General features: G+C 36.5%; 1 long non-coding RNA gene and 1 other non-coding gene across 5 annotated transcripts in view; one reads left to right on the top strand and one right to left on the bottom strand.

Annotated features, from left to right (window-relative positions):
• The window catches only part of LOC103792593 (uncharacterized), a 132,353-nt gene that overhangs the window by 18,127 nt on the left and 100,984 nt on the right, over positions 1 to 13,242 (top strand). The gene's annotated exons all lie outside the window — the stretch shown is intronic.
• Positions 4,209 to 4,315, bottom strand: LOC118153228 (U6 spliceosomal RNA). The gene has a single exon (XR_004742485.2). It is a non-coding gene; the product is annotated as a U6 spliceosomal RNA (small nuclear RNA).

Raw genomic sequence — 13,242 nt, 5'->3', positions numbered from 1 at the left:
TTTTCTCATTTGGAGGAGAGTGAGGGCTAAGGAGAGAAAACCCAAACCACTTTTTGTTATTTTTGAATTGTTGCTATTATTATTATTACTACCATTATTATTAGTTTTCAAACACACATATTTGTGGTGATCTTTTTAGCATTCCATTATCTTCCTATTGAAATTAGTATAAAATTGAAACTCTTTACTATAACCTACTTGACCCCACAGGATCTGGCCCTTATATTTTTAAGATTATCTTTTGTCCCTTACCACCTTCTAGCCACAGAAGCCTCTCCCTCCTTCCCTCCCTCCCTCCCTCCCTCCCTCCCTCCCTCCCTCCCTCCCTCCCTCCCTCCCTCCCTTCCTTCCTTCCTTCCTTCCTTCCTTCCTTCCTTCCTTCCTTCCTTCCTTCCTTCCTTCCTTCGATGGAGTCTTGCTCTATCATCCAGGCTGGAACTCAGTGGCGTAATCTAGACTCACTGCAACATGTCCTTCCCTGGGGTCAAACAATTCTCCTGCCTCAGCCTCCCGAGTAGCTAGGATTACAGGCGCTTGCCACTATGCCTGTCTAATTTTTGTATTTTTAGTAGAGAAAGGGTTTCACAATGTTGGCCAGGCTGGTCTTGAACTCCTGATCTCAGGTGATCCACCTATCTCAACCTCCCAAAGTGCTGGGATTACAGGTGTGAGCCACTGTGCCCAGCCTAGTGCAAGTTTCATTAGGGAACCATTGACTACCCTATGCCTTTCATCATAGAGCTAAATTTACCTTTTAGGGATTAAATGCACTGCTCAGCACCTTCCTGGAGGGACCCATTCAGCAGAGAGGAGGAAAGATCACTCCTAGGATACTCTCCCATCTGGGGTAACTTACAATGTGTCAGACCACCACTGAACCAAAACATGTGTATGTGTGTATCTTTTTTAAGACTAAGCGTTTTGCTATTAAAGTAATCAACCTGGAAGAACAAAGAAAAAGTCCAAGTTTCATTGAGATGAGACAAATTTCCAAAAGTGTTCTTTTCTAGGTCATTCAAATTTTATTTTGACCTATAAAAGAGATGCATATGTCTATATTTTCTCTAGTATCACTTATAATAATAGCTTAATTATGTTTAATTTTGATGACACCTGTAATCAGTTTCCAGGATGCAAGCTGTTTCCAGAACATCAAAAATTACACTGATATTCTTTAAATAAATGAAGTGCATAAATGGTTGAAGGGCTAAAATTGAGGGATTCTATGTGTATGATTCATACTGATATTTGAAGCAATTTTACAGAAGTACATATAATTGAAAAAGTAGTTTTATTTGGCTAAAATCAAAATCCTCTAAAATGCTCAGGTAAAAAGTAACTACAGACTCATAAAATATCATTATTGTTATTATCATTAATAGTTAGCCTGGTACTTTAATGATTTTCTTGAAGTTTCCTTATTGGGATTAACTTTTTGGTCTTGATTGCAATTAACATTACAGACCGCTGAGTCATGTTAATTCTCTGAACGAAAAGAAAACAAATCAAGCAACACCAAACCAAAGAACTCTTTAGGAGGAGAAAATTTTCCATGCTTCAAGGATAATTTCATAACTGTTTATACATACATCCTTTTATATCAATTAACATCCTAGGAGTAAAGAGTGTTCAGATCAGAGTAAAACAGAAATTTTTCTAGATACAAGATAACTCTAGGTATTTATAGATAATGGCCATGAATTTAGATTATATTAAATTTTAATTTCAGCAAATTATGCCCAAAAGAATGATATGATCTTGTTCTAAGTCGGAAAACTCAGTGACTCTGAAGCTGGTTCTTTGGAATAGATCTATATGGTCAGTTAATACATTTGATGCTTATCTGATTGGTGCTCTGGAACGCAAACTCGCTTTTTTTCTGAAAAGAAAAACCAAAGTCCAGAGTCACATTGTTTTTTATTTTCATTACACATTGACATTTTGCTCCATTTTCTATCCATTTGTAGACATACACATTTTGAACGACGACATGGTCAGATAAAGTGATAGTTTCCTTAAAAGAATGATTCCACATTCTTTGGTCAACAATATACAGCAGAAAACATCACTTTCAAAGTAAAATTCTTAGTTACTGAAAAAAGAAAAAGAAAAAAATCCTATTAGTAACAAAACAATAAAATTAGTTTAGGAGAGGTATCATGTAATTGCAAAAAATATTACAAGCCATTTTTCACAAATTTCCTTGTTAACAGGCCTTGGATGGATGATTTTACTTCTCAGATGGTGAATTACAAGTCTCAGCAACTGAAACCCAATAGAAAAAAGCTCCTGGGAAATGGAGCACATTAGTAAAATAAAATTGCAAATTAAATCATGTTTTAGGTGGAAAAAAAATCTTTGATTTAAAAACTGTTTTATAAAACTTTCAAAAATTGATAATTGAATTTAAAAGCATTTAAGGATCATTATTTAAATAATAAATTGGATGTGGAAGACTGTAGATGTAAAATGGTAGGGCTTTTCCAACTGAAATATTCTGATGTATTCTTCAGAACTTGCAAGTTCTATGAGAATTTATTTACTTATTTTTTTCTCATTTTACTTAAAAAATGTACATGCTTCTTATGCTAGATCACCTAAGACTGCTATATAGATTTGGGGTCTCTATTTGTATTACTGGTACATCAATGCTGAGAGATCACCAAAAAGTTAGTATTTAACTCCTAATATCCTTGGCCCAAACTAATGTCAAAATATTTGTCCTAACGTAGCCAATGAGATGAGTTTCTTTTGCAAATACAATGATAGAACTTTTTCTTTCTTTCCTTTCCTTCCTTCCTTCCTTCCTTCCTTTCTTTCTTTCTTTCTTTCTTTCTTTCTTTCTTTCTTTCTTTCTTTCTTTCTCCTTCCTTCCTTCCTTCCTTCCTTCCTTCCTTCCTTCCTTCCTTCCTTCCTTCCTTCCTTCCTTCCTTCCTTCCTTCCTTCCTTCCTTCCTTCCTTCCTTCCTTCCTTCCTTCCTTCCTTCCTTCCTTCCTTCCTTCCTTCCTTTCTTTCTTTCTTTTTTTTGAGACGGAGTTTCGCTCTTGTTACCCAGGCTGGAGTGCAATGGCACGATCTCGGCTCACCGCAAGCTCCGCCTCCTGGGTTCAGGCAATTCTGCCTCAGCCTCCTGAGTAGCTGGGATTCCAGGCACGAGCCACCGTGCCCACCTAATTTTTTGTATTTTTAGTAGAGATGGGGTTTCACCATGTTGACCAGGATGGTCTCGATCTCTTGACCGTGTGATCCACCCTTCTCGGCCTCCCAAAGTGCTGGGATTACAGGCTTGAGCCACCGCGCCCGGCCCCAGAAAAACGTTTTAATTGACTAAGATTTTCACTCCTTATTTTTAAAAAACTTATGGTCTGACGCCATAAAAATGAATTTGGGAACTTACTGTTTGGAGTAATGAAGAAAACTTAGGAGTGAACCTGTTACATAAATAAGTAAACTATTTGAGGCATGTAAAGTCCAAATGATATCATGAGGATGGTTTTATCATAATTGGTTAGAGAGAAGTAGTGGAACTTTGGGGCCTTCCCTTGTCACACAGAAATGCAGACATGCTGAATTGAAAAGAGCCCCAACCTACGAAGTAGTAGGCATGGAACTCATAATATGCAGGTTATGAGAAAATGTCAGTTGGGGATCTTGTCTTTATATGTGTAACAAGGCATTTTGGAAAAGTGCAACAGCATTAAATGCAAAAGTAAATATAAGAATTTTTTTTAATTTAGTTTTTTTTTACATTTTATATTTTGGCATTCACCATTGAATTTTATTGATAATGGACTGATATAAAAATAAGTTAATTATCAAACATCTCTTTTGAAATGATTGTACACCACTGAAGTTTGAGGAAAACTGACATAGAGAAATTCAAATTAATTTAGAATCACTCTTGGACAAACTGTAAAAGTTACTTGAAATATACAAATAAGCAAACCTAGATTCCCTTCCTTCCTGCCTCCCTCTCTCCCTCCCTCCCTCCTTCCTTCAAACTATAAAAGTTCTTTGAAATATACAAATAAGCAAAACTACATTCTCTCCCTCCCTCCCTCCCTCCCTCCCTTTCTTCTCCCTTCTTCTTTTCTCTTTCTCTTTCTATTTGCCCCTCCTCTACTTTCTTTTTCTCCTTCCAGCATCCCCTTCTCCTGAAAGTTGAGAATGGCAAGATAACCCTGTTCTTTTTTTTTAAATTTTTTAAAAAAAATATGGAATGCTTCACGAATTTGCGTGTCATCCTTGCGCAGGGGCCATGCTAATCTTCTCTGTATCGTTCCAATTTCAGTATATGTGCTGCCGAAGCGAGCACCAGATAACCCTGTTTTAAATTCTGGATGATACAGATGCTTATTTAACAAATTCAGAAAATTTCTAATACAGATGTAAAATGAATTTTATTTTTTCTTATACGTTCTGATTTAAAGGATCAAGAATAGTGTAAGTTTCAGGACACTTGGGCCACCTCATTTTTTCACTGACTTAGATCTTAGTCATGTGAAGACACAGTGAGTTGATACACAATTAGAGTTCATTACTCTTCAAAGATCCAGGTGTTTCTGCAGTAACTTCCCCTGGAAGACTTAACTCTTTAAAGAGCTAAATTTAGTTAGATAAATAATGTTTGAGAATTCACTGTATATAAGACACTGTACTAAAACTCTGGGATAACAAGATAAATCAGAGGTTATTTCAGCCACTGAGGAACTTAGAATCTGATATGGAGGCTAAATATATTTTCCATTACAATTTCAAAAAACGTATTTGTATGTTTAACGTTTTGCTACTGTTTTATTTATCACTTAAAACTCGTTTCAGTCTTTTTTTTTTTTTACCAGAGTTCAGAAATTATGAGAGATACATTTCTATTTTACAAGTTTCATGGCATGAGAGAAGACGCATCATTATTACATACAATATTTTTTCCAAGATGAAAAAATCCTCAGGCTGGGACTCATGGATAAAGTGAAAGTAAAATAACTAAAAAGTAAAACTGTGATGAAAGAGGATTGAATCCAACACAGACTTATTAGCTAGTGTTGAATGACAAATTATAACAATGCTGTGTCCTTTTCGGTGCTGGTGGCAGGGGGTAGGAAGGTGCAGCGCCCAGGTGAGAACACTAAAGGCCCAGGCAACCATGGGTGGTGAGAGTCACTCAAGAGATTTTCCTGAAACTTCTTTCATCTCTGCATTAAAAATAAGTAAATCCAAATGGCACAGAAGTAAAAAAAAAACTTAAAAGAACAAAAACTATAAATGGAACCTTAAAATAACACATATTTTAATTATTTTACTTTGATTAAAAAAGGATGCTCAATATTCATGGGAAGAGAAATATATAACACATTTAAAACATGATATTGTAACATAGTTATTTCAGGGGCACAAAACCAAATCAAAACAGAAAACCACCTTCCTGCTTTTTTTGGTTATGCATGTGAATAAGGGCAAGGACGTTTGTAGGGCAGAGTGAAAGTAATAGGCCTACCATATTCCCTTTTTTCTTTTCTTTTCTTTTCTTTTTTTTTTTTTTTTGAGACACAGTTTTCCTCTGTCACCTAGGCTGAAGTGCAGCCATGCAGCTATGGCGATCTTGAACTCTTGCTTCAGCCTCCCAAGTAGCTGGGACTACAGGCATTCACCACCATGCCCAGCTATTTATTTATTTATTTATTTATTTATTTACTTACTTACTTACTTACTTACTTATTTATTTATTTATTGTAGAGGTGATGTCTCACTGTGTTGCCCAGGTTGGTCTTAAAGTCCTTGGCTCCAGCAATCTTCCTTCCTCAGGCTCCTGAAATGCTGGGATTATAGGTGTGAGCCACCACCCTTGGCCCTGTATAATTTTTAGATTTGAATTTGTAAAATGTGACTTGATGGATACTAGTGTTATGGGAAAAAAGTCTGGGTTCAAGTAAGTTTCAAAACTTTGGGATCAAGAAAACTAGGCAGACTTGTTTCCCTGAAGGACTTCTTTGAGACTTTAACCTGCGGATGTGCAGTGTAATTCCCACAGTGTAATTCTCTAAGAGGTGACCATGATATGCAGCAACCCACAAATGCTTTTGGGAGCTCACAGGGAAATCAAGTTCTTGGCACGGTTTTAGAAAATTGAATGCTAGCATTGAACATATGAGAAATGCAATTGTTCTTTATTTTGAAAGAAATGAATGTATCTCTTATGGGTTCATCATGGAACTGAGCACTTGACACCCGTTGCCTCATTGTATCCTAATCTCTGTGATATAAGACCCAGAGACATCCCTTCCTACTCTACCCTCCTAACTTGTAGATTAGGAACCTGAGGATCTGAGAAGTTAAATATATTGTCCTAGTAAACTAGTAAGATTTAGGGTGGCATTAAAATTATTCATAACTTCTTAAAGCTTGAATTTTGGAAAACTTGTATTGCAATTGAAGACAAAGAGAATAAGAAATGGATTTCATCACATACTAGGGTCATTGCTTAATTCAAGGGGCACCTCTGTGTGAGACTTTGATAGTGCAGGGAAAATGTGACCCCTAGTTAGGAACTTCAGGTGTGGTAGGAAAGGCAAACCAGACCCTTAAGCAAGTCATTTCAATGAAATCTCTTTGCTTTGGATCATGATATTCTCTCTCCTTGAAAGAACCAGAGTCCTCATTCCCACCCTTCACACACCATGAGCATTGAGACTGAATTCCAATACATGTTCCCTGTGAAACATTTTCTGAGCACCCAAGTCTCCTCCTTTTTTATTTTTTAGAATTAATTGCCTTCTACACTATGCTCCCATGGCACTTTCCTTTTCCTCCATCAGAACTCTTATTTTCAAAGTCTGAATTGCATTATGATTTGTGGTCATTATGATTTTTATTTTCCTCCCAAATTGGAAGTCTCTTTAGAGATGACATTGTCCTAAATGTTTTTCTATCTACCACTAGCCAAAACAATGTTTTGCTGAAATAACAGCAGGTCCTCATTACATGTTTTTGTTTGTTTGGTTGACTGCTTCTTTTTGAAATAGAATAAAACTTTTTTAAAAAATTAAATTTTACCATTGTTTTTTAAATCATTAATAACCTGAACTGTAGCATCAATAAAATGCTTTGAGGCAAAGAAGAGTAAATGGTCCTTCCAGAACTCTTATTATTTATTTATTTATTTATTTTACCTTCTGTTGTTTTATCATTAATTTACAGAATTCACAGCAGAATCAAAAGGAGTAAGGCATGGACTATCTAGATCATCAGGAAAACCATAAAAGTTCTCTCATGAACTAATAATAATCTAGTTAGTTTCCCAGGCAATTTTAGCAATTACAGAGATGAAATGGAACATTAGAAGGAAGTTCCCAATAAGCTGTTAGTACCTGGCTTTTTAACAGTCTTTAGTTGTACAAAGTTCCAGAATGATCTAAGTCAAGCCTCGGGAAAATAGGATTATTTTAGTAGGTAAAAATTACATCAGCAAGAATATAAGTATTTGCTTTTGTCAAATTTTGTTCAGACTTTGTAGACTTTGTAAGATATTTAAATATATAAAAGACCACTATTACCTGTTTATGATTTGAAATTAGTTGGTTAAAAAAAAAGAAATTGAAGTAGAGTCACAGCCATACAACATATAATTCTTAAACATTTAGATGTATAAAAGCCTAATTATTTGTTCTTAAATGATCAGTTTTTGAAGTGTAAATCTATTGTAAATCTCATATGTTTTATTTAGTCTTTAAAAAGTAGATGATAAACAGCTAAGTAAACTAAATATCTCAGGGTAAATACAGTAATAAATATATATATATATATTTAAATATATAATAAATATATTATAAATAAATATATAATCAGTCCCTTAAAAAAATAGGGGCTGGAAAGTTTTGTCAAACCTCTAACCATTTTGGATTTACTTAACCCAAACTTTAAGTCTAGATATTCCCTGAGAGAATGATTTAAAGCAGGGATAAGCAAAGTTTTTCTGTGAAGAGTCAGATAGTAGATATAGGCTTTGTAGCCCATACAGTCTCTATAGCAGCTATTTAACTCTGCCTTTGTAGCACACAAACAACCATAAATTAAAAGTAAATGAATAGACCTGTATGTATCAAAAAATAACTTTATTCACAAAAGCAGGTTGTGAACCTGAGTTAAAGCATTGATACCTTTATATTTCAAGATCATCTGTGGGAAATGACAGTAAGTAGGAGAGGACATCTGTTGCTTTATATGCCCAGAACAACAGTTCCCTTCTAGAAAATGCTCACCCCCAGAACAATACACTATGATGCTAGAATTTGAATATTTTCTTTTTTTTTATTATTTTACTTTAAGTTCTGGGGTACATGTGCAGAACCTGCAGGTTTGTTATGTAGGTATACATGTGCCATGGTGGTTTGCTGCATCCATCACCCCGTCATTCACATTAGATATTTCTCCTAATGCTATCTCTCCCTTATCCTCCTACCCACTGCTGTCCCTCCCCTAGCACCCCACCCCCAGACAGGCCCCAGATGTGAGTTCATATCCTTTGCAGGGATATGGATAAAGCTTAAAATTATCATTCTCAGAAAAATGACTCAAGAACTGAACATTTTCTTTCTCCTGATTAAGGAAGGGGGCCTTCCTTTCATTAGGCCTAAACTGCGCTGAGCTGTATTTCTGTCTCTTGCTCCCAGGAGGTACTACCACTACTAGTGAGAAGCTATCACTGAGTTGGAGCCGAGGCTGGGAAGGATCGGGACATAGTGATCACCCTTTGGGCTTACTTGGTTTGACTCAGTTGAACACTCCAGGTGTTTGCGTCAGGCTCTTGGATGAGGCTTCCTGAAGTTGCTGAATGCATTGGGTTAGATGAGTTTCTCAAATGGAGGTGATTGTTAATGGGCAATCATGTTCCCCTTATAGAATCCTTCAAAGAGCTCTTCAGATAACACCACCTTTAGGGAGACATTTGGCGTGCTTTGCCTGTGTACAAAACATAGGCTGTAAACTGGGCTTGAACACATCTCCATGTTGTGCTGAAAGATACACCAGCCTGGCCATTCTCCAAGTGTTGTAAACATCCGCATTCCTTTGGAAGGCATTTGTAAAGAAGAATATTTTCTTTCTCATAATAGTCATTGGTCTCCTTTCACAATTCCGGGCAGCATACTCTAGAAGAAATTCAGCAGAAATGAGCAGGAGACATCCCAAATGGGCCTGTGTCTTCTTGTCACTTGGATCATTGTCTGCTTTTGACTGCTGTGAGACTCTTTCCCGTCTCTCTCCAGCAGCTGGTATATTGCTGGTGCATTTCTGTTTAAAATGAAGCCTTGAGCAACTTGAGTCTCTTCCTAATTTCAGAGGAATGCTGTCACTGGGTTATGGGGACTGGGTGGGTCCCAAATAAGATATTCTTGGTCAACATTTGCTGACTTCTAAGTGCATACAGCTCAGCATGTTGCCCATTTATTGAAACAACTCTGCAGCTTGTCAAGCTGCAGTTAAGTTCATGTTGATTATTTCACTGGGCACTCCCACTGAAAGCAAAACTGTGAGCTGATGGGACAGAAACAAGTGACTAATGTGCATCCAATATGAGGACAACTAAACACAAGTCAACAGTAAAGGCTGGAAACAGCTCTAATTATTTGTAGGTCCTACTGTATGGTTATTTAAACATACTCTAGTTAATGAGATCTGTCAGTCATAATTGGTTTCAAGGTTAAACGAAAGAAATGACATCCCTACTTCATTGAACCTGAATATGATTGCACCACATCATAACAAATGGTGATTTATTAGGGGATTACCAAGTGTGAATATGAAGATGTGCTATTTTATTTAATCATTACAATAATCCTCTTAGGTTAACATTGACTCCGTTTTGTGATGAGGAAAACTGAGGTTTAGAGAGGTCAAATAGTAAGCCTATAATTACACTGGTGGTAAGTGAGGGAGCCAGCACCAAAATGCAGTTCAGTCTGATTCCAGAGCCTACTTTTGGCTGTAGACAATCTATAGAGGCACCAGAAATAACACCTATTGCCTGAGAAGAACAGAAGTATAACAAATTTACTGACCTTTTCTAATGGGGACCATCTAAGGTCAAGGTTACTTTGTACTGGTGCATGAAGTTTGCACCTTTGCTGAATACATTTGTAAACATATAATACACAACTTATCCGAGAACCCTAAGTTTATGTTTTATCATCCAGAATAATAAATGTGAAAGCTCTCCTCAGTAAATTCTCTCTCCTTTCCTTGCCCCTCTCTGAGGAGATCTGGCCATGCCTGGAGACACCTTTAGTTGTTCCAAGTGGGCGTGGGCTGCTATCGCATGTGTAGAGGCCAGAATGTTGTTAAACATCCAACATACAAAACAGCCCTCTCCCAGTAATGCATTTTCTCCCCAAAATGTGTCCCAAGTTTGAGCAACTCTGTTCTAGAAAGGTGTGGGTATTCATGGCAAAACAGTGGAAAGACTGAGAACTGGACCAAGCAGAACTATACAGCTCATATCTATCTCTAGCAGCAATCACACATCAGCGCCTTTAACGCATGTCTCTGGCAGAACTAGTTTGTGATGGAAATAGTATTAAAAAGATAAACTGATATCAAAACGGAGTTCCAACATTTCAGAGAAGAGAACATTGGCAGCCATGTTCTCTCTTTCTAGAATGTTCTGAAACTGCTGTTAGCAGCCATGATTTTTTTTCTCTCTCTCTCTGAACATGTCTTTTCCAAAAAATGGCAACTTTGAAACTATGTCTTTTCTTTTGAAACACTGCATATGCTTGTTTAAATGCTTCATGTGGCCAGAGCTCCAAACACAGGACTTTTCACATGTTTCTCATCATTTTTGACAATTAGCCTCTCTTATTTCAATAAACATCTCACTCTTAAAGAGTAGTTCTTAAGTGCCATTTATCTTTTCCTGGGTGGAGTAAAGATTTCCCATGAATAAGCATTTCACTTTTTTTCTTTTTTTGCAAAATGGTTTTCCAAGTGTTTAGATCAGCGAACAAACCTACAGAGCAGACAAAAAAAGGCTGTCAGGAGAGTTGAAAGTCTAATTCTTTAGTTTCCATATTAATGAAACCCCTGTCTCTGAGAATGGTCATGACTTAACACTGAGGGCATAGTTTAGCGTCAATACAGGCAAATAACATTCTTCTTGGGTAGTTATCCAGAAAACAGAATATTTTTACATATCTTTATGAATACTCGATTTTGGTAGCCTTTCACTATATTAATAGTTTCAGAACTTGAAGAAAAAGTAAGAGAAAGTTGAAATAATTACAATTTCATTGGAAACAAACATTGACTGTTGTACTGTTTCTTTTAGGATCAATCAATTGAATCAAATAACATCATCATTTCTAAGGTTGGAAAAAGTATGGAAACATATGATTATTTAACTGAATTATGAAAGTCATGTTTTGGCTCACCTGGACATGGAAGTCATGAAATTACATGAAGGTTATGGAATTTTCAACCTAGGGGACTCCTGCATTGGTGTTTGACATACTGCTCATAAAACAGAAGAAAATTGGTTTACCACAAGACATTAAAAATACTTAAGGCCTACACATATAAGATGAAGCAATGATCTCTCTGCTTCAGTATACCTTCATCAGACCCAGACAAAACAATGAAATTGAGTCTTTCCATTTCCTAATTCTTGACTGTCCCCATCACAGAAGCATTCTTTTGTGTTTATATTCCTTGCCAAAAAAAAAGAAAGTCCTCAATTCAAATGTTACCTTGACCTTATTATGAGTGGGCATGCAGAGCAAAATTTGCCTATAGTTGGCCCCCTAGTTGACCCTGACACTATCAAATGAATGAAATGCCTTTAAGTTTATTAGCTTGGAAGGCTATTGGTTTAGACTGAACAGTAATCTTTTTTTGACCCCATTGCCCTGGTTAAGTAACATGTTTTCTACATTTGTGTTGTTTTTCCCACTAAGTCAAGGTGTGTGTACGTGTGTGTGTGTGTGTGTGTGTATAAATGTATAATCAATTATCATAAAATGTGTAATTAATTATGTGACATGTAGGTAAACACAGACAGAGGTATAACATGTATCAAGGCTGAGGTTATGTATTCTCCAATCAACTTCTCACTTGAAAACTAATTATCTTTCTCAGTCTACCTTATAAAATTTCTCTTTTCCTCTTCATTTGCAATTAAAAGGAGGAGACTGAAGCACAAACCGAATCCTTTTACCTCTATTACACTGTGAATTCTACAAAGAGGTATTTTACAGTCTGGGTTTCTTGGGGTGTGATTTTATCCGTTTGTACAGCAGCTGCTCCTCCCAAGAGAAATTAAGTCTTCAGACTTCTGGTTGGCAAAGTTTTTGAGTCCTCTGCTGTGCTCCCCTTGGGGGATGGAAGTATCTCAGGTTGATCTGCTGTGACTTCTGTCACTGAGAAGTGCACTACTGTTCCAGGAGAAACTTGCCAATTGGCAGCCAGACCTGAGTGGCTTAGACAATTAACAGGCTTCTGTTCAGCCCTTAGTCTTACTGACGATTATAACTGCAGAGCAAGCATGTTACCTGGATGAGGTCGAAATCCAGGCATGTGATGTAACTGTCCAGGATCCAATGACAACACCATGGTGGGCTGGGGGCAGTGCTTCAGTCCTCTACTCCAATTTCCATGTGTCCTCCAAACATACCAAATACACGTAACATTTAAGTCAAAACAAACAGTGGGCTCACTGTGCTTACACATTCAAAACAAGTATCTGTCCTCTTCCAAACAGATTTTTGCCTATAAGCTCTTCTTATATGGGAGTGTGGAAATTGCCTATGCCAATGGTCTAGGAGGGAATATTCCTTAGATTAAAAAAAATGTATGGTTGGTTTTCAAGGTGTTAACTGATATTTTTCTGGTAACACTGAGTCTTCTTGTATTGTATAGCTCCTGAACAAAACACTTTGCAAAAGTGAAAAATTTTATAGTTTTATAAAATTTTAAGAATTTTATAAATTTTAGCTTCTTATAACACCAGAGACTATAAAACTGAAGTCTCTGGGATTATAAGAAGCTGACAAATACTTGTCTAGTGATATTTTGGATAACCAGGAAGGGCATTTAGGATTAAAATAAATTATTAACAGATGGTTAGTGTGTAGAAAAAGAAATGATGTTTAGAAATTGCATGGATTCACCAAAAACAAATCACACCAGAAAAACATAATTTCCTATGTAAACACAATGTGTAAAGTGGTAGATAAAAATGCTACAGGTACAGTGTTT

This window comes from Callithrix jacchus, chromosome 4, assembly GCF_049354715.1.
Source record: "Callithrix jacchus isolate 240 chromosome 4, calJac240_pri, whole genome shotgun sequence".
Classification (NCBI taxonomy): Eukaryota; Metazoa; Chordata; class Mammalia; order Primates; family Cebidae; genus Callithrix; species Callithrix jacchus.
This window is presented reverse-complemented; position numbering and strand designations above follow the sequence as displayed.